This window comes from Acromyrmex echinatior, chromosome 16 (assembly GCF_024713525.1).
Source record: "Acromyrmex echinatior isolate Ae372 chromosome 16, ASM2471352v2, whole genome shotgun sequence".
NCBI lineage: Eukaryota > Metazoa > Arthropoda > Insecta > Hymenoptera > Formicidae > Acromyrmex > Acromyrmex echinatior.
Genome location: NC_141867.1, coordinates 801,457 through 825,101, shown reverse-complemented (window position 1 = coordinate 825,101; position 23,645 = coordinate 801,457). Strand labels below are relative to the sequence as shown.

Here is a 23,645-nt window from a genome sequence, read left to right as displayed (position 1 = left end):
GATGGGAAGTACTTTCATTAATGTATTTTTTAATGCTCATGTGAAATAAATAACATTCTTTCATTTAAAAACGCTACGAATTAATTCCAACACCTAATATTATTGATTTTTATAATGTTGAAAACAGCTAATCCTGAAACAGTGATGTTTAAAAAATGACATTATGAAAATTTTTTATTAACAAGTCAATACGAAGCATCGAGGACAATTTGATAAGAGACGTAAGTAAATTATTCAATATCTGAATATATCGAAATAAATATCTACTATTTTTATAACAAATTTAAAATACATAAAAATTTTGCGCCAAGATCAACATAGTTAGTCGAGGGTTGTTTATATCGAGTACTCGATTGGAAGGTAGTAGCAATAGAAACATGCAGCGGTCTAATTTGCATACAGATCGCAACTGACAGTCGATGGGTCTCAACGCTGTAATATTTATGAGATACGACTTCCTTCGATTGTTTGCAAGTAGCTACGTATAAGTAATACAGTCATTCTACGTTCTTCGATAATAGTTTCGCGCTGCTAAAATCGCTGATAAGTTTCGATGATATTAATCATAAATTAATGACAGAAAAACCGTAAAATTATCCAAAAATAAAAAAATTATCGATTAAATATAATAAGTAAGTGAAAAGTGAGTAAAGCATATCATATATCATAAACAAAAACTAGTTAATAAAAGTATAAAAAATATTTGTAAAAAAGCTTTTATAAATGCCTGCAGCTGCACGCAAAACGTAAGTTTCCCTTTAAATTAATATAAAGAAAAAAAATCTACGTACCAATTAAGAATTTGATTTTATTAATGCGATATTGATGATAAACAACATGATGCTAGACGCGATAATTCGAGCGAATCAATTAAAGTTTGCGGGACACGTTTATGAATATTCCATGCACGAGATTCATAGATTACACCGCTACTCGATATGCTTCTTCCCGAGTTTCATCGGATGAATAATCGCGTCCTTTATTTAGCGCTCGAGGACACGTTACCCGGGTGATTTATAACTGGAACATAAGATTTAATTTCCATCGTCGATTACCGACACAAAGTTAATGTGTCTATTAAGAGAGTACCCGCGCGGCGCGGCCAATCGAAAAAAAATTCTAACCGCAAGACAGATTGCGACATTACTCTTGATTAATGCGCGTTAGAAAATTCACGCGAGCATTACGAGCGAAATAATCGAATCGTCGCTCTGATGTGTCGTAATCAGACCGGTTGTGATCGATTTAATAATGCATGCAGAGAGATTGGAATTGTATCAAATTTTACGGGAAATTTTTCCTTGCCATGCACTCTGAGATGCATTCTTCGTCTCAATTATTTTTAATTTTTATTTTTATTTGTAATTTTTTTATCCTTTCATTTTTTTCTCCGTGTACACACTTCTGCGATTTTTTATTTCTGTAACAATTTTACTAATAATAAATCGTATTCTATTCTGTATCCACAGGATCGCGATAAACGTTATTTGTAACAATTCGAAAACATTTGTCTCTAACAAATTTATCGCTACAATACCTTCAGATATATATTAATTCTTGCTGCAATTCTCTTTCGAGTCGGATCCAAGCAAGCTAGGGTGAACAAACACGAATAAATGATTTGCTTCAGTCACGCTCATTGAACCAAGTTCATTCATTTATTCACGCCCGTTTGCTTTAGAAAAGTCAACAATATTATTTCAAATATCATAATATATATATAGGAGTCACGTTATTAAATTTTATTTTAAATCTGAGCAAATAAATTAACCACAATTATACAATTTATGAGAGAATATAATTATATTCTCTCGAACGTATAAGATTCTCTTTTCTTTAAAAATTCGTCTCGGTGTTCGCATCTCTGTCACACGGTCCATCGTTTAGAATTAAGGATCGTCGGGGGTTGTGTACAGCGATATTGCGGTTACGCAAAGGCGCATAGGCAATGAAATGCAAACAATGCTTTCTTAACGTGAGTTAAAACCGAACGCCGCGCCGTGCGCCGTGCGATGCACCTCCTCTTCGATCGTAAACAATAATAACAATATTTGTGTCTGCGGCACACGTGAAACGTGCACACGTAGCTATCCCTTTCGCTCGTCTGTATGCACGTGTGGGCACGCGAGCATATATACAGCAACGTAATAACTCTGCGGCACACAGGCTCTTTTGTGTTTCTTATTACAATGTATGCGTCTGACGTACGCATTGTGACTTGAAAAATAAAGCCAGGTAGCGTACGAAAGATTTATTTACCTATCGTTTTATTTGTGACATAAAATTTGGTTAACACCCACAAAACTCTTGTTTCGAAAATGAGGGAAAATGGGTTGGCTCTTAATGGATTAAACCCATTAAACAAAAGTTGGTACCGAGTAGTCGGGGTGCCGCAGAAATGGCCTACAGCACTACGCGTTCGCTTGTGTGCGTCGCTTTGTGTATGTAGCTTTGTGTATGGTGTGTACACACCAATGTGAACACGCACACAGCGCGCCGGTCCGCATTCCACGAGTGGAACAACCGGTACACCACGATTCAGCGGCTCTCATCCGCGACGACGTTGCCCGCCGACAGAAGGAGCGTTATGCAACGAACGAAGAAGTCAGTGGCCCGGTAAATTCGCGGAAGATGCGAGGTGGTCTTCCGGGTTTCTTACTTTTTCTTTTCTTTTCTTTTCTTTCTTTTCCCTTTTCGCGCGGCGACTCTCTGACCGTTCGCGCGCGCCGTCGGTCGAAATCGAAAGTCGCGCGCGAAAAAAATCGAGAGATCCCTTCGATGACGATCCCGATGACGGACTCTCCTCCGAGAGTGCCCTGATAATAAAATGCAGATTCCACGGTTCACTCATGATTATAATTCCCTGCAAGTATATTGAACGACCAAGGCTTTGTTTGCTTGGATATATTTATCGAAAAGCTCATAATTGCAATTTCTACCAATGCGCAACGTAGATTAACTGTAATCTAATCAAAGTAAATTAACTGTGAATTTAGCTTATTTTTTTTTATCCTTTTCTAATTCTTAGAACTAGAAGTTGATCTACATTGGCAGAAACGGGCGATAGTCATGTAAACTTTGATAATTATGTAAGTGATGTTTGGAGAAGGGGATCAACGAATGTAGCATAGAGCATCTGATAAACGTATATTCTTTGCAAATCAGTGAAAATTTAGAGGTTATTTAATGTATAATGAGAAAGACATGCATGTTTGAAAAGGAAACATGAAATAATGAATAATTATATAATTCAAAATTAGATCAACGAGAATAAATCAGTTAAGAGAAATAATCCTACTTTCGATGAAAGTGAATCTCAGCGCTTAATTATTTCAATGTGAATTTATTTGAAACAATCAAATCTAAACATAAACGGTACGACTACTCGAGCATTCCTTGATCGAATATTCGCTGCATAATTTCATCCCAAAGGCAACCTTAATTAACAAAAAAATGCAGATATTTCAATATTGCTTGAATTTACTATTAAGAGTCGTTTCTCGAAAGTGAAAACTCTAAACACGCAGTCTTTATTCAATTCTCGGCAAGAGCTCTCTTAATCGATTATGAATCTCCATCACGGTGCAACACATGCAATGATGGCTGACAGAGCCATATATAGAGATATATAAAGATTGTTCCGATAGGTACTCCGCGAATATAACGATAAATTAACGATACGCGATCGGGCAACAAAGTCACGAGCCGAGACAATTGCATTTATTGGCAATACCGACGATAATGTAACGGTATCCGTTATGGCGAGAGGATGGGCGGCGACCGTGGGTGCAACCGTGCATTATGGCAAAAGCAGAATGTTCGTGTGCGCGTCTCGTTTCTTTCGGTATATACATATTCCGCGAATATACGTGGTCGCCGCATTTATCCCTTAGATGCAACGCGTTCGCGGAACTCGTTCGCAGTATACCGAGATATCGTTTGCGCGAAAGATCACTAGGAAATAACGTAGTCATAATCAATAATTCAGAGAGCGCTGAAAAATTTCGAAAGAATTTTCTACGCTGCGGTGGTTTTAATCAATTTTAATATGGAATTTATAATAATCCGAAAATTATATTACCAGAAAAAAAACGTTACGTTTTTTATACCTCTTTTTTTCATATAAAAATATCAATAACATTTTTTTTTTATTACTTCACTACTCGCGTATTATAAACATGTATGACAATCGAATGTATAAAACGCGATTCGTTGTGATCTGTGTTAAATTGTGTGCAGGGTATCAGAAATTATGAATGTACTAAGTCTCCGCAGAGTTGTTATCGCACGACTTATATCGAGCGTCGTTGATTATCTCATGAATGTGTCTTTCGACACGCTCAAAGAGCTGCTTTTCTTTTACTACGGTGTTAAATCCGCAACGCTTATTCTCTCGTCCACCGATCAATGCTGCGTGAAATCGAGATGGAGATCACCACCGTATCGAACATCTCGATATCGCGACCTGCGGTTAGAACAAAATTACGAAACGCCAGATATAAAATACGGATGAGAGGGAAATTACGCAGGAAAAGAAATGGACGAAATGTGAGAAACTGGTTAAACATGTTCGACGAGCAATTTTCTAAGCACTGCGAATAAAATAAAGGCGTGCAAAAGTACAGTTCTCACTTCAATATACAATTCTTGATCATTCGATGATTTTTATTATTTTGCATTAATTTACAAATGATATTAGAATCTAATATCATTTGTAAATGATATTAGATTCTATTCTTTTAGAATAAATTGTCACTCTGAAAAGTGAAATCTCACTCTTAAAGACTGAAAATTGGGTCACTCCTTTCAGAGTGACGAGATTCTATTCCAAAGAATCTAAAAAGTTTTCAATAATTATTCAGAGATAACGTTAATTACAATTATTAATGGTATCGGTATCAGAAGTACACGTTCAGCATGTAGCCAACAATTTATTGTTTCACCCACAAACAACGAGATATCTAGCAAAAAAATTAACAGCGTCACCGTACACGATTCTATCGAGTGTATCTAAATCCACCGGTTGATTTACGGCCGGCAACGAGGGCGCGTTGAAATTATCGTACGAAACTCTGGAGCGCGGGATGAGCAAAGCGGGATGAGTGCGCCGTCCTAATTTCCAATTCCGCAGGCCACTCACTTGCCTCGCGGGGAAATTACTTCGGGGACACCCGGTGCATCTAAATTTCTGACTTGCCCGTGCTTCGGGCTAGGCCTGAACCTGAGTTTCTGATTTATGTAGGCCCCCAGGGGGAGTCCAGTTGCCAGGTCTCCTCTCCCGACACAGACGCGCCATGTTACGTACGTACATGCAACGTACATCGTGCAATGTACACCAGTACGCAGAGGTGCACTTGGCCGCGCCTCTAAGCCTGTGTACGTGCACACGTATGTGTCGTACATAGTACATAGTGTCCCGAGCATCCAGTACGTAGCCGCGTTTAAGATCGCGCGTGGGTGCGGATTTCTATACCCCCGATGGGATGGATGCATACTCGCGAGACTTTCGAGCGCGATGGTCACTCGTTGTTTCTTCGTCGTGAGAAATGAAAACCGTCGCTGAGGCGTTACGTGTCGAAACGAGGGACGCGCTGATGATTTCCATCGAGTATTTTCACGTTAGACCGCGATACAGCGGTAACGGTTAATTGTTGAAATACCGCGTCGTTAGGGAGATCTGTACGTTCACCGAGAAAGATTTCTGCTTGAAAATGAACGAAGAAGATTCTAATCATATCGATCGGAATTCTGCTAGAATTATAACGGATTCAATCAGATAACTTTAATTTATCCATTTTCACTATGTAGAATTCCAATGCAATCAGACTCTTTCTCAAATGTTTACGAAAGAAAATCGGCACAGCCATAAAAAAAGTGAGCCACGTATGTAAAGTGCGTAATTGGAGATCTTACGATGAGAACGGGCGTCAATAAATTCCAAAAAATATATTAAGATATAAGATTATCGTAGAAATCTTCTGTATCATTTTTCATAAAATAAACTCTATGCAAGTTTTAATAAAGTAAATTGAGAAAGCAAATAATTTTTATCAGCATAAAAAATATCGTTTCAATTAAACATTGAATTCAAAAATTAAGATTGTGCTACAATATTTCAATATTTTAAATATTGAGGTATCGTACGCAAGTTAAATGGATTGTTACGCAAGAATTTAAGCTGCATATAATTAAAAAAAAAAAGCGATGTTATCTGTCTGTGTGGTTTTAAAGATGGCATATACACGTAAATACATAATGCACACTTTGCCGCGAAATACAAGACATGATTATACTTATGCATCTTCACGCAGCAAATTGCAACGTGAAATTATAGGTACACGAAGTTTATACAATAAAGATTAATGTACGCGATACGAACTCTTGCGGTAACACTGAGGGAGCCTTACCCTTAAGATAGCGTAAACGCGGTTTATATACGGTATACGGGATGCACTTGCAACTTGTGCATCATGCAGGTGCATCGCGGCACTGAAAAAGTCGCAGTTTAAACAACGAAATTCACAAGCCAGTGAATAATTAAAGTTACGATCGCGCCATGTCCTTTACGTTCCTAGTTTGCTAGAAACAAGGCCATTCGAATTCGCCAAGTTTTCTGTCAAACATCTGAAAGCAGTAAACGTATTAACATTTAAATATTCTATTAAAAGTACGCGTATCTTTACAAAGCAATCGATTACAGAAATCGCATCTCGCGAAAATCATGTAACGTAAAAGATACTGAGAACAATTTCCGGTTGAAGATGGATGGAAGAGAACTGAAACATTTTAATTATATCAATTAAAATTCTGATTGTTTCAACTAAAATTATGAAAGATTTAACCAAACTTTCAATTCGATCAAAGATTCTTTCTCTGTGTAATTAATACCTAACTAATTATCTGTAATTTTATCTTATTTATTTGAATTTGCATCGCATGAATCGTGTCTGTATAACTTTTTCCGACACACATTCAACTGCTATGTATTTTTTAACCTTGATTTGCATTCCGCATGGACTTTCCGCACGCGTGTGCTATATAATTTTCACATATTAGACACACGTACACACGCACGTACATTCCTTGACAGTTTACATATCCATGTTAAAAGATTTAATCTCGCGTTAAATATCTACTAAGCTAATGAAACCGCCGTATTATACCTTGCATTAAAAGCATTTAATTGAAGTAACGTGAATCATGTGTAGCTTTGTAGCAAGCATCAAGTTATTTTATTCGATTGCTTTAATAGCTCCAATTTGTAATGTTTGCAAATCACAGAGCATGACGAGATTGTAATTGCAATTTTTATAATATATTGAGTTAAAATAATCTAAAATGGAACGAGAAAGGAAGGGTAGACAAATTTTGGTAATTCACAGAGAGAACCGAAAGTACAATAAAATAATTAATTCAAGTTAAAATGAAATAAAATTAAATAAAAACTTGTTATTTAATAAAAAGCTTCCGATAGGTGTCCAAAGAAATGATTATTAACTTTTATTTTATTAACCCTAATTGTATTCGCGATTCCAATTAATGGATCTGGACATTTTCTTCAACGTTGTGAGAAATTGTTTAGAATAATAACGAATGCTTTGAGAACTTTATACATACATAACTTCAAGCAATAATCGTATTCCTCGGATTTTGATCTTCAAAATAAAAAAATCATTAAATTACTTTATTACTTAATTTATTAATTAACTTTAAACATTAAGGTTACATTATTTTAAAGCACATTGGAATACCGCGAATACCAATTAAAGATATTTCCTTAATTGACTGGATATGATTAGGATTAAGAAGATATTTCAAATAAATGGACCCTTCGAGAGACAAATCAAGGATCGTATTTGAAATATATCTTGCTTCTTGACAGAAAGAATTTAGCAATTAATATGAGTGCAAGGCGATTTGTTCTGACCGGCAGAACCTAGTGTTTGAATCCGTGCAGAATGCTGTATGGTATCCATACGGGATATACGTTCACTTATTCTTGGCTCTCGCTAGGAGACACATTTATGTACGGATACACGACCGTTCGTTTCGCGTGCGTTCCACCAGAGGAGAGAAGTTCTGTGTGCTTTCTGGTTATAAGTTTCTCTCTGTTTCTCTCTCCTTGCACCTCGGTTCCTCATACAGCCAACCGGATTAACCTAGTCTGATGTAGAGTCCCTTGATACGCGAAATACGGAACGTGGAAACCGGCACACGGGATTCCGTACATTGCGCTTAAAATTCCGACTATTCAGCTGCGAATAACGTAAATTGCTCGTCGATAACTGGCGGCTCGAAAATTTCTGCCGATCCTACCGAAGATCTAACGTGATTACGGACGAGGTATTAAAATCCGCAATAGATAGCGCGAGGGTGAGGATTTCGAAAGAAAATCCGAGTTGAAAAGCAGAAACGGACAGTTGTACAAGATATTCCGCAATAGTGGAAAATAAATACCGATATTTGTTGTGAAATTTGATCTTTTCATACGAAGATGTTGAAGCATTAATAACATGGAGCAATATGGGAAAAATTATTTTAACCATTTTAGCTGTTTGTACACTGAAAAAAAATATAGTCAATTTTAATAAATATTTAGTTGAATACTGCCAATTAAATATTTGTTAAATATAAAGATATATTTATTTGATACAAGAAATGTTTGTTTGATTTAATAATCAATTTTTTTTACTGAACAAATATTTATTTACTGTAAGTAAATATTTAGTTGGCAGTATTGAACTGAATATTTATTAAAATTGACTATATTTTTTTCTCAGTGTAATGTATTCTTGCTTGCTGAATACGAATACGCTGTCCAAATTTGGCTATTACTAATTTTGAGAAAAATGGCATTAAAGAAACAATAAATGACAATATATTTTTAAGACTAATTTTTTTATTATATTTCATTTTGTCAATTTTATATTGCTTTTTGATTTAGCATGTTTTGTGTGATTATATTTTTGATGCATTTATAAGTGTTAAATTTGAAAAACACAATAAAAATATTGTACCACACAATTATTTTACGTTTAATTTTCTTATGCGCTATAAAATTTGAATGTGGATTTAACACTGGTAGTGCATGGTGAAAAAATTTATATACTCTCCCAAGAGAATGAGACATTATTGCCAGATGCTGCATTGTGAAAATCGAAAAGCAAGGCACAAAAGGAAAAGCTACAGGTACAATTTCTTTGACAAAAGAAGAAGAAACTACTAAGCCTTTTACATAAGATTTAAATGTAAATAATCGAATTGTACAATCTTTGTAAATTTTTTGTAATCTATTTTAAATATATTAAAAATATATTCTAAGAGTTAATTTTTTGTTGTAAAAAAATTGTGAATGATAGAGCAAATTTGAGATTTTTCGGATTTTTCGAATCATCAAATTTCTATAAAATCAATATACATTTTTAAGACAGCTTTAAAAAATTTTTATGTTGTTGCCCTGTGTAATTTATTAAATAAATCCTATTTGTTTTTCTTTCAATTATTCATCACATCGACTATATCAATTGATACCAATGCGTTCAGCAAAAAAAAATGTTTAATTGTGAGATTCTTTAATATAATTGGTTTATACATATTAGATCCATTGAGGAAGAGGCAAGAATCAAACATATTAAAAAATCTTACAACAGTCACACACACATCCAGTTGCTTTTTCTGCTGAATGCAGGCATTGATATCACTCGTACCATTTACGTAATCGTCAGAGAAATTTAAGGATTACCTAAGCTATTTAAATTTAATACATCCGCGGCGAGAATTTTCCATAAAGAAAGACGATTCTTCGGGCAATGAATCATCATATTTGCAACGTATGAAGAGACACACATACAAGCCGGATGTTACTTCGTCAAATTCATCGGAATATCATCGTTGATCGCGGCATGTTAATCGATCTTCGTGCGCAAACGAGTAGAGAGAAACATGGGTCCGTAATGTTATCGAAAGCCTCTATCTAAGAACCTGTCAATTGCCACAAAGTAGCGTGCACACGCGAACATATTCGAATTCCGACATGCGCATAAAGAGCTAATCATTAGAGACGATTAAAGGGTGGAGATTCGCTTCGCCTTCTCGAATCGTCCGAGACAGGTGATTGCGAAAAAAAGAGTTACGGACGAACTTACTTGCTTCAGAAATAGTTAAATTCTAAGCAAGCTCCATTCTCTCTTACCCAACAAGACAAGCCGGTAAATTGAAATACGTACGGAAAGAATGGTTTTGCAGGAGTATCTAATAAAACTTTAGCTAGATACAGATTTGAAAATAATTTTTTTGGACCGTCAAAATAATTACGTAGGATGTTCAACCATATTATAATAATGCTGCAAAAAATTTTGACATTCTAGCAATCAATTTCGATAGTCTACGTCATCATTTTAATGATCCACAAAATTATTTTCAGATTTGTAGGTATTTAACTAAATTTTAGATACTTCAGCAAAACTATTCCTTCTGCAGAGACTAACAGAAGTGAAAAATATGAGGGAATCGATCAATTATTTCAATTAAAATATGGAAAAAATGTCTAACGAGTAATTTAAAAAATTTGTCGAATTTTTTATGCTACAGATATAAAAAATTTGATGAAAACTTTATAATAATAAATTTATCAAATGCAATTTTTGTCCTTATTCTTGCCCATTTTTTCATTTGTTCTACCAGACCCGTGAAATTTGTCATATTGCCATGTCAGTCGAAGAATTAATATCCCATACTTTCCTCTCACGTCATGCTTCGTCTCGCATTAAATCGGCAATCTAACGTCTAGACAGTTGCTCGATCATTCGGCGCGGTAGCTTATCCCATCACTTCCGAACACATTGAGTATTCTAGAGGAGATACGTCCGTTCGCACGGCGATCAAAGTGCTCGAAGCCCATAAAAAAATTCGGCGACTCGCGCTGTGGCACAGACAACAAGGAAGCGATGCGGACTCGCGTATCGAATTGAAACGTTACGGAAAACGATGGCGTACCGTTGAGAGACCGGCGAGAGTAGCTATCGCAGGTGAACTAGCGGGAGAGAAGGTTAACACCCTCTCTTTAGCCGGCCCTATAACAGCGTCTTCTTAACTCAGTTAGGTCCGACTGGCTCAAGAGAGTTCAAAGCACCGGAGAAGAGTTCGTCCCCGCTGATGCAGGAGACCTCCTGATCGAGGGCGTTCCACGTGGCTTAGCCCTCCTTCGCTTTTGCAGCGGTTCGCGTGCACGTCTGCAATTCGTAAAGATTCCAACTAGAATTGCGGGAAGAAGACGTGTAAAGAGAAAACAGGATGCGCTCGAATTTAATCATTTGAATTTTTCACATCTTGTGCAAAATGGTCAGCCCTTTGTTATATCGGGACAGTAACCGGTTTCAATATCCTACATAATTCCTACATAATTATTTTAATGATTAGGTTCGACAAAATTATTTTCAGATCTGTATCTAGTTAAATTTTTAGATACTTTAGCAAAATCATCCTTTCCGTGTGTATACATTCAATGATTAATAGATAGATATGATTTATAGAATCTAGAGATTAATCAACTGATAGTTATGAATCTAATTTACTGAATTACAACTGATTGCGGCAAAACGGAGATAGTATTTACGATAGTAGATTACTAATATCAGTAATGACTAATCAGCACCGAAATTACTCAGAACAAGCGAATAATAATCACTAGTACAAGTAATAATTACGAGCGTTACGACAATGTAATGCTTTATTATTAGAAAGTATCGTCGAAGTGCGCTTCAATAAGTCACGTTGAGACACGATAAAAGCGAAACACTATTAGAAGCATATTGTCACTCATTCATGGAGGCTTTTAAAACTTGTAAAAGTGAGGAGTGATAAATTGTAAAAGTTGAAAATTTATAAAATACAGCATCGATCGAAAATAATACGTTACACGCAGTTTTTGGCTCTATTGAATTCGTTTTTCGTCCGTAAGATTTCGATTCCCTGATTCGTAAAAATTTATTGATTTCTTGAAATCGTGAAACATGCAACTTCTCTATTTCTCAAATGATTTCTCAAACCTGACGTTTCGATGAAATATCGCAGATTTAAATAGAAATACGTGTAAAGGAGATTATCATGTTCAAGTGGCAAGAGTTAATAATTTTTTAGCAATTCTCTCTGATGAGAGAATTGCTTATCGTGACAATAAGGAAACTGGCTGTTCCTCGGTGAAACTTGTGCTTCGAGCACTTCGTTGACCGGATTTGAGATAAAATTCGAAAATTCACATACCGTCTGTCTCTCGTTAGGAAACGTCGAGCAGAAACAGAGACCAAAGTCGTGGGAAACTCTCGAAGCGAGCATCGAGTATGGGAATAGAAGGTATTGGTTATAATTCTATACTGTGGTTCGGTTAAGTACCTTCCGATTAAAGTCGGCGGCCACGTGAAAGTATACAGTTATGGTTGCAGGGGCGTCCATATTCGTACACTAGCATAGGCTTACTTCGGCTAAGAGAAGACTGTCGGAATTGAAAACATGGTATTTCTCGAAATTGAAGCGGAACGTTTCTGAATATCGAATCGAAGTAAAATTGTTACGGCAAAGGAGATGAATTGAAAGCAGAGATCGCAAAGGTTCCGTTGCGGAATTCAAAAATTCGCAAAACAGAAATATAAAATTTATAACATATATATATATATATGTATTTTTAAGACTTATAAAGAAATAAATATTAATGCAAGTATTATTAAAAAAATGTTATATGAAAATGAAACGCGGACAGTGAATATTAATCGTCTAACTTGAAATAAAAGGTTAATTATTACATTCTCTAAGTTATTTTCGTTCAGTTTCCGAATATCGCGTTTAATGCACTTCAATTGCGGTTGCACTTGCAATTCTCGCATCCAGCTCATTGCGAGAACAGCTCTACGAACGTTTCGCCGAAACGTTCTATAAGGAGGCAGATAATGATGTTCCCGGAACATCTCGAATCCTTGCAGCGGTGTGATTTACGTTCGCGCGAGTAACGGCGAGTTCGAATTACAATTACCGACCCATTTCGGGCGAGATAAAGCGGCGTGTTTGCACGTAACACATCATCGAGAATGGATGCATGAGACAATAATGGACGTCTACATGATGTGCCGCGTCCTTTCGCTATTTTCACGCGATGCACAGCGTGTGTTTACTACTCACAATGTGCAGATTTGTAACGATCACGACGGTTTCCACGCGATCGCGTAGATACTTGCTGATCCGAGTATGTTCTAAGCGGTACACAACAGTTTCAAAATTTATGCATAACGGTACACAACATCAGTTATTTGTGGAACTGTTTCCGCTGTAGAGTAGTGTAGAATGTGTAGAATCTCTTTATTTCTTGCCAAGTTTCTTGCGTTTCTTATTATCTGAATGCTAATAAATAATACGAAAAAAAAAAAGATCATTTCACTGAAGGAAACAAAATATTTTTTACGTAGATACAGATCTAAAAATAATTTTGTTGGACTATTAAAATAATTATGTAGAAAACTCAAACATGATAAGTAATGCTACAAAAAATTGTAATATTCTAGCAATTAGTTTGAACGTCCTACATATATCATTATTTTTATAGTCCAACAAATTTATTTTTAGATCTACAACTAGGTAACTAAAATTTTTTAATATTTCAACAAAATCGTTTTTTCTACATAAAAAAAATTAAAGCATATACAATGTTCCGAGTGATTATCTCAAAGTTCAATGTCGCATATTTAGGTTAGAAAAGAGAGAAAAACTTTTCGAAAAAATATACGGAAAGGATGGTTTTGCTAAAGTATCTAAAAATTTAGATACAGATTTGAAAATAATTTTGTTGCTCTACCTATTAAAATAATTATGCAGGACGACTTGCTGCTAGAATGTCAAAATTTTTTGCAACATCATCCCTGAATTATTTTAATCCAACAAAATTATTTTCAGATCTGTATTTACCTAAATTTTTCGATTTACTAACAAAATCATACTGTCCGTATAGATAATTTCAGTTTCTACTATATTCCCAAAATCTTTTTCTCAACGTAAGCATTGTTATTCTTTTTCAAATAAGTTTTTGAAACATTTCTTCCCGAAAATGTGAGATGGTTAAGACGCTTCTTTTTCTCATTTCGAGATACGAGGTAACATCGAAAATCGAGGAAGAACAGTAACGCTTTCTTCTCAATATTTCACGGACTTGAGAGCCGCTGCTCGCATGAGTTTCATTAATCTGACCGCGCCTGGAGCCTCGTCTTGTATCGTGTCTACGTGTACACCGTCTCGCACATTTTGCCTTGCACGTGTATGTGTGCTCTGTGTGTGTGTGTGTGTGTGTGTGTGTGTGTGTGTGTGTGTGTGTGTGTGTGTGTGTGTGTGTGTGCTCTTGGTTTACACGAATACGAGTGAGCTAGCAACCCGGTTCATTACCGTCCCCGGTGTACAAGCACACGTATATGCAAGAGCCCTGTACACGTGGACCGACTCTATGTGCACACGAAATAAAAACATGAAGCAGGTAGAAGTGTGCTCGAATAAAAAGACGGACGTACAGGGTGATCGGAAAATAATAGCCGTGATTTGTCCAGTGAGAGGAGAGATCTATATGGATACGTTGCTTGCGCAAATCATCGAAGGATGATTCTTATTGCCATCGAGATCCCACTTGCTATTCGATCAGAAACACGTGACTCTGATCGTTTGTTTATAAAACAATCATTATGTGACGGTTGAAAATTTTTCACGAGCGTATCACCGTTAATGTCGCACGTTTTTCCGTTACGCTTTCCGATGGCAAAAGATAAATCAAGGAATCGATAATTATCAACTTTCAGGCCGACTAAGTGTACCTGAGGCCCGAACCGGTTTGGCATACATTCATGAGAACAATCGTAAATCAATTTGAAAGATTGAACTTTTGACAAACGCCTCCGGGTGGCCAGCAGGGTTAGGTCAACATTGAATCATGCGGGAAATAATGACAATTTGTAAATGACTATCAGCTGAACATTTGATTTTTCATGTAGCACACAGTCTATCTTCCGATATCATTTATTTACTTTGTCACATTAATTATCGTCAGAACTCGGTGTCAAAAAGGTCAAATAAATCATTCCCTTTATAAATTTGGTCAATTTTAATTTTCCGAGTAGCAATTTATCAGCACATAGAATGTCCAAGAAAAGACATACTATTCTATTTTTATGCCGCAATTTAAAAAAAAACGCAATGCATTGTCCAATCACTTAAAATTGAAGAAACTGAATTAAAATTAATTTTTTCTCAAAGAGAAACAACGTTCCAAATTCCACTAAATGAAGATATATGAAATAATTATAAATATAATGAATAAATATGATGTATCATTTGATTTCTATCATAATTTCAAGAATGAATTTAGGCATAAATTTACCTCCATTAATCCAAGCTGCGTCCGAAATCGAACGATACAAGTTTATAATCGTCGGATTGCTAATCTTCGCAGTGATGGGTATCATTTGTTAACGTCGATCACGGCAGTGAGCGCGTTTGAATAGAGTGGATCGATGAATAAAATAATAAACATGTTTGCCATCGTGCTGATATTAAGGTCTTAAAACTCCGTTAAATAAATCACATGTAATTAACGTATGAATCTTTAACCAACTTCTTCCTTTTAACTGTGTACCATGGATTAAAAACAATGCATCTCGTATGAAGAGTCGCACGACGAGAAAGATTCCAATTTTCGTAATCGAGTTAGATTTACAATGTTGAATAAGGTCAGCACGAGACGCGAAGGTTAATTAAACGCATCCCGGATTCTGACGTCGTTTCAACGCTGATCATCCATCCTCATATCCCAGGAATTTCTCCGATCAGAAATTCCGATGATCCTAACCGCGATCGTTGCTTTCCTACTGCCGGAGTGCTTTCTCGGCGAAGGTGCGAGAGGGACGTGGGAGAGGACGAAGGGTAGAAATGGAGAACCGCGTAGACTCGTAGAGAGGCGCACACCCACCGCACCGGTTCAAGTACCGCCGCCACCGCGTCCAGCGGCGCCTTTTATTTATAGAATGGCGATGTGTAAAACTGAAAAAAGGCAATGTGGGATTAATCAACGACATTCTTAATACCCGCCGCGGGCGATGACGGAAGTTTTCAGGATTGCTATAACGCGCTGCCGGCCGCATCGAAGAAATCTTGCAATCTCGTGTGCGCTGCCGAGCGAATAAATTCGCTGACGAGCCGGGAGATAAGGTGATTTAACTTTATTAATTAAAGAGTATGTATCCGTCGAGAATCCTGTTTATCGATATCAATCTTCGTTTTTTCTCTCATTTTTTTTTTTACAAGGAAACCATCATCTCCAATTCTAAATGCCAAAATTATTTTAGGAAAAAAGTATCGTTTTTCAAATAAATCTCATAAGACTCAAAGTTCTTATCTTTCTTCACGTAGCAATGTAGCAAATGGCAATTCTTCGTCATATCGAAAACTAAAATTCATTCACTGAGAGAAAGGATTTTGTTTATTGTTTAGCAAGCCACCAGTACCTTTAACCGGTGATCGGTAAATACGTGACAACAAATTTTGTTGTTGTCATTGCTGCTAGTCTGCTATACCAATTATTAATAACAGAAGCAAACTATATGCAATCTAACCTAGTCTTTAGGTTCGTTTACATAGAATCCATAGATGACCGGACTCTTAAGTCATAGGAAACCAACCAAGCACAGTCAAATATAAGGAGCATTGGTCAATTTCTTATGATTTGAGACCCTGGAACCGTCTACGACTTTTATATATATATATATATATATATATGAGCCTCTTATTTGCTAGCAATACTATTGATTATTATTATTACATTGACGAATTAATTAGCAATCGTAACAAATCGATCATTTTTTTAACAAATATCACATTTGCTTTCCCTTAATTTGTTCCTATAACAAAATCATTTCTCTCAGTGTTAAAACCTACTATGCAAAGAGATATTTCGAAAACTCAATTGAAAATGGATTTAATTCTTAAAGTAAAAATAGATTTTCTCTATATCCACGAATAAGCTTGATATAGACATGACATTAAGCATTCATCTTACAACATACTTAGTAGTAGAGAAATTAATAGCAAATCGCAAACGGCAAAGTAAACGCAGCAGGCAACTCCAAGAAAAAAAGATTAATCGCGGAAGTGCATCGCGAATCGTACTGCGATCGATCCGATCGGCGCTACTAATTAACTGTCAAATTAACGCGAGTTATCGTCCCTTCGAGAGGACCTCAAGGAAAGGGATCTTAACTCCGATCGTACGCTATCGTGCATGTTCACCATCGAGAATTATTACGAGCGTGCGATGCCTTCTGCATTTTTGTATTAAGTTTCTCTTTAATCATCGTTTTATATACAGCGACTGAAGAAACAGGAAAATTGACACACTTATTAAAAGTATGAAAAAATATAAATGATACATGTTTATATATATATATATTCGTAAAATTTTATTATAGAATATCTAGAAATTTAGATAGATTTACAGATCTGAAAATAATTTTGTTGCATGCTAATTATCAAAATAATTATGTAGAATAATTACGTCAAACTGATTGCTAGAATATCAAAACTTTTTGTAGCATTGCTCATCGTGCTTGAGATTTCTACTTAATTATTTTGATAGTTCAACCAAATCATTTTCAGATCTGTACCTTCCTAAACTGTTAGATATTTCAGTAAAATTATAATACAATATGTTTTTTCCGTGGAAAAAGATTAATGCCTATCTAATGAATATCTACATCTTGTATTATCATCGGATTTGCATAAAATATGTAATTTGCGATCGTATTTATCTGCGCATTACCTGAATGTGAGTAGTATAAAGTAAAAAAAGGCGCACATTAGCTTTTTAAAGAAGCTTAAGAGGAAATTGCGCCATGCGGAGCAGCAGTGCGTATGACGTAGAAAGGAGTGGTTACCTTGATACTAACATGAATGATAGATATTGTAAAAGTGTCAATCGCAATTCTATTATTTATGCAACATCCGCAACGATCGTATATACCCAACATTCGAATCACCGTCCGCGTTCGTTTACTGTCGCGCGAATTTGTGCAATATTCTTGCATTCAATTCACCGATGTAAAAGAGAGAATATAACGAGATTACCAAATCAATAATCACATTTTTGTGTTAATATAACTGAAAATCGGATTTAATTGTTTACAAGTGCAAATAAATATAAAATCTTTAATAAATATAAAATAACTTCAAGATTCAATTTACGACTTTAACGAACAGAACATTTACTATCACAACTAAAAAAAAATTTGCAATTCCAAAGTCATCCTGCATACCTTAACATCGCGTGCCATTGATTTATGCATTAACTCATTTTATATTTTTGCACATTTGAATATCGTATTCTATGAATGTCTCTGTACTGATTTACTTTATGCAAAAAAACACAATGATCAATCATTCTTATTAGAATTTAATTCTATACAAAAAATTTATTTAATGAAAGATAATTTAACAGGCGTAAAATAGTGCAGTATCTATAAAAAAGAAAAGAAACGTTGATTAGAGGAGAAAAGTGTCCCATGCATCTTAAGACAAATGACTACGCAATTGTAAAATCCTACGTCGCAATGCAACGGAATTGGCCTACGCCATCCACCGCTAATTCTAATGACGGACATTTTTTTCTAATTATTCGCCCGGAGAAGTGTTCATTATTTCGCAATTCCTTGGTCCTTAAGCACCGACGTGTACTTAAGTTGCGCACAATTATTGGCACGATACCGTTCGCGTCGGATGCATTTTCTCGCGAAGCAAAAAACATATGATGCGTACTCAACAAACGCAATGGTGGTTGTCAGAGAAGAAGATGTTAGTCGAAACTTTACGTTTGATGTGATCATGATCGTGAAGATCATGAAAACTAATTCCGTCTCTGCTGAATGAATCAGAATTACGTGCAGGCAATCAAAATATAGTGGACAAGTTCTATCTAATATCTTTTATATCTATAAATTGTTTAAAATGTCTGTCTTCAAATTCTTCAAATTCAGTAATGTATTTGTCACAATTTATAATTACAATTATAACTCTAGAATTGATATGTAAATTTTACGTTATATATTTGAGTGCAAAGTTATGCCTTCAATGGTTATTAGGAAGTCTAATGCCACAAGCTAGGACAAGTGTTTAAAAATTCTATTCATTATTATATTTTATATATATAATATATATTAATTTGAATCTCCTTGTGATTACTTCTTTCAATTTTTAATCAGTTTTGTGTTATTATTTTATGCTATGTTTTATTTAAAGCACACACAATTGGACTATCTATTCCATATCATTTCAAAATTAAATTTAATAGTATCTTTCTTTCCTTAAGTTATAATATAATTAGATTATTTATAAAAATCTAAATGATATAAATATTTTGTCATCAAAAGTATAAAATGTATGAAAAGCTTGCATTACTTGCATTAATTAAGAGTGATATTTTCTTGCATGTAAAATTTACGTCTCGAAATAACAATACAGCATCACTCAGAGATAGCACTCTAGAATTAAAGCAAAAATAATTATCCTATGTAGCAATAAAAATCCGCAATACATTGAAATAAATCCGAATGTCTTTATTTCTTAAAATATATTATCTCAATACCCAATTAATAATTAGATATGTTATCTAAATATATGACATTCCCGACTTTTCAAGGAGATATCCAAAATCCTAAAGGATATCTGTGTGACACTTCGAGAATATATCGGCTGTAATAAAAAGTTTAGCTTGTCGCTTTGAGTCCAGACGTAACTCGATGCAACAGGTTCGCGGCAAGGACTGCCGATTGATCGTGATTTCCATGAATGCACCGCTATTAGAAATTGCACGGCGACTAGGAGGACCGATAGAATTCTTGGCGGATGCGGAATATGATCGGTCGGCGCGGAAATTGTCGGTTTCACAATATGATGCACGCGCGAATTAAACCGCGGCGTTCGCTAAAAATGATTACTAAATATGACTCTCCGGGGACTGTCGATCGGTCGAGGAGCCCCGCGTGTCTGCGTGTTGCGTGCGTGCGTGCGTGCGTGCGTGTGCGTAAGCGGGCCTCGGTATTTTGTCAGAGACGTGCACTTATCCCATCATACACGCCGCCCTTTCGTTTCTGCCTTTTTCCCTTCGGTTTCCTCGCGCTCTATCGTTCTACCTACCCGCTCCTCCCTCTTTTCATACACACGCGCACATACACATATGTATACGCGTACACGCACGCACATGCGTTTTAAGTACACGCAAAAGCTGTGTTTATCATTCCACGGCAGCCTTCCCAACTTCCTCCCTCTCTTCTTGCCCATTATCCACTCGTCCGATGATTCTACCTTATTACCTGCAATGTAACGTACGTCTACGGGACGAGGATGCAGTCATTGACAAAAAACGGAGAGGAATTAAGGCAACGCGCGCAAGTAATCTTTTCATAACTTTGAGAGAATTATTTAGGTAGGAAGATTCGCGTAACGTGCACATTGTACAATATCACGACGTTGCGAGATAAATATTTGAAGCTTTTCCTCTTACATAATGCTTTTAATTAGAAACTGAGCTTTAGATCCAGTTCCACTGTAAAATGAATTTTTATCTCGGTTTAACTTGTACTATTCAGCATTTTTATAATCTTAAAAATTAGAAAAAGATAAATAGTAAGTTAAACCAAGATTAAAGTTAATTTTATATTGGTGGAACCGGGTCTTAATCCTTTTAACTACAATATAGTGATTGTGAGCATTATGACTGTTTCAATTTTTTGAATTAATATTATATTTTCTGTATAAAAGATAGGATTCTGAATTTTTTTTATTTTTCAATAATCATATTCTTTCTCATAGAATAAATGAAATATTTGATTTTTCATCTTTACTTTCATAGTAATTTATTTGCCTTTTTAGTGAGTAAGAAACGTTGGTACTTTTATAACATCCAAAGTACTAAGGACATAGGACGACTAATAAATTCCTCGTAAAATAAGATATGTTAGGTATAACATAACGTAAGAAAGGCAATCTCAACAGATGAAAATGTTTTGCGAAGCGTTAGGCATCCATTAATCAAAGGTGCGCTTTTCTACAAGCGGTTGATCAAGCATATGGCTTCCTATAAATTTCACATAGCGAAATTCAACTATCTTGAGAGAGTTGAATCATCATACGTGCACACACGCGCGTACGCGATACTCCGGCTGAATGATTATAATAAATTCGATCACAGCGTGTGAGCGGCGAGAGATGCTGCCATAGATGCAGGCACAGACGTACGTTTACACTACGAATCGCAACCGACATGCAGTGGGTCAATTCGATTCCGCCTTTAATGACTACGCGAGTGATGGAGGAGGGGGAGAGGGAGCCTTTTAATAACCCTTTCCCTTGAACTCCGCTCGATCGGAGGTTCGAAAGTCGCGGCAAGGTTAAGTACTTGCACTCCGTTGCTCGTCGGATGCTCTTTCTTCCGGTTTCGAACAGGGCAGCAGATCACTGCCGATTGCGAGAATTAACTTCTTTCCTCGTCGACAAATTATTAATTACAAGACGCATTTCCTAAATTTTCGCGAGGGAGCTCCAGCTTAAGATCTCGACAACGCTTAGAAGCTGACTGAATGTAATCAAGTAAAATAATTTTATCAACAATTCAGAAATGAACTGATCTAACTGATCCATAAATAATCCTTCTATAATTTTTAAGACCGTTTTAAAGTATTTGTAACAAAAAATCTAAATTCCTGCAGCGCGTACGAAGATTTGTAAGACCGGACGACGAGGGTAATGAAGGTTTTCTTTTGTTTCCTCTGAAGGAGAAGAAAAAAAAGGGGAAATAAAAGGACAGAGCAAAAGGATGGCCACTGGATAATTTCATGTCGACGAGCGTACTGCATATGCAAGTGCCATTGCAGTGTCACGACGCGACGACTGGTTACGTTTGCTATTGTGTATGTCGGCACGTACACTATCCTCGAAAAGTTTCCCGACATGCGCACAATAAAAGATCGCATGTTGGCGAGAGTTACATTCGGGAAAATTGCGGCAAATACAAAACTCGTAAATACACAAATTGAAGAAGAAATATGTAGAAAATAATTCAAAAGAACTTTTACCCGTAAAATTTCTCGTTATTGCTGCTAGAAATCTCTTTGCCTTCGCTGCCAATGTCTAAAAACTTTTCGGTGATAGTATACGTGTGTATTTCACATGTGATGGTACACGGTCAGCCTCTTATTTTTTATTTCATTATTTGTACGCGAGATCCTTTGTCGTTTGAAATTATATGTGATTTACGATTTGGGCGAACATTTCATAAGCAAGATAACGGAAATACATTTCTTCGATAAAGCGATATTGAAATAAAATATTTTTTTTTTGTCAATTCGATCATTCCTGCACGATTGCATAATATATCGTACAATTCTTTTAAATCGCGTTTGGATTAATTGTTATTTCGAAGCAGAAAAAATGGAAGAATTTTATTTAATAACTTTATTGTTCCGATACGAGATTGTCAGATTAAAAATAAATCTCAATATTTTACCTTAAATTTTATAAATTAAACAGAGTTTAAAGAAATATAAATAAATTTAAGAGAGGGCAAAGAATATCTGCAGATTCTTAATTATCTTAATGTCTAAATAAAAGCCGAATTCAGATTCAAGAGAAAAAAACTACGATTGTTTAAAAAGCCTCCCCACTAAATTTCAGACGTGAGTCCATTCAAACTACTTTACCGTGTGCTTAGATTTGGATCATAATTTAAAAAATATGTTCAGGCGCAATCGCTATTATCTTAAAGCAGCAAAATTTCTAATTCTTTGAAATATTATCGTACATATTTAACTTTCCGAGACGATAAAAATCGAAATCCAAGCTGTTTATTATCGCAATACACATTATCTTTTTACGATAATGCAAAACATATTTTCTTTTAATATCTGACTAAAACTGCTTCAGAGATGCACGCTCGTTATGTTTTCCGCGAAATCGAATCTATGAGTAACTCCCCTTTGGTCCTTCGTGCCATCGCAAAAACGCGTCTTATAATAAAAGCAGTTCTTTCTTCCCATATAAACCCGTCATTACTTCCCCAACACCAACTCATTTTCAACATCATTGTGATTCTATATTGCATATTCAGATACGCGAGGAGGCGAGACCGCAATGGTATTCGTGCTTAAACGCCGTAAAAAACGCGCGCTATCGTGGCGATTAAGAAAAATACCGGATCGATCGATCGCAAAATTACAGCAATCAATATACATCTAGATCGTTCTCAACGAATTAAATTAAATAAAAACGGAACGTAATTTACGCTTTCTCTTGTTTCGCGTCTTTTATGTTGTCTATTGGCTGCATTTTTGTTTTAAATATAAAGATATTAAAAAATATATTTCATTGCGAGAAAGCGCAAAGTTGAGATTGTTTAAAAGCTTACCTAGAAATTGCAGGCGATATCATGTTACGATTAAATTTTAGTCTAGAATTGTATTGAAGGTTATATCTATTCGCACTTTTGTTATTTTTGTTTTTGAAAACGGTTTAACAATTAAACCAATGTTGTGGAAGAAACAAGAGTGCGGATGAGCTTAAATTGCTCGACATAATCGACA

The 23,645-nt window shown here is 35.7% G+C and overlaps 2 protein-coding genes across 5 annotated transcripts in view; one reads left to right on the top strand and one right to left on the bottom strand.

The window, feature by feature from the left end:
* The window catches only part of LOC105145114 (tektin-3), a 158,984-nt gene that overhangs the window by 105,910 nt on the left and 29,429 nt on the right, over nucleotides 1-23,645 (top strand). The window lies entirely within an intron of this gene.
* The window catches only part of Ntan1 (N-terminal amidohydrolase 1), a 56,609-nt gene that overhangs the window by 31,464 nt on the left and 1,500 nt on the right, over nucleotides 1-23,645 (bottom strand). The gene's annotated exons all lie outside the window — the stretch shown is intronic.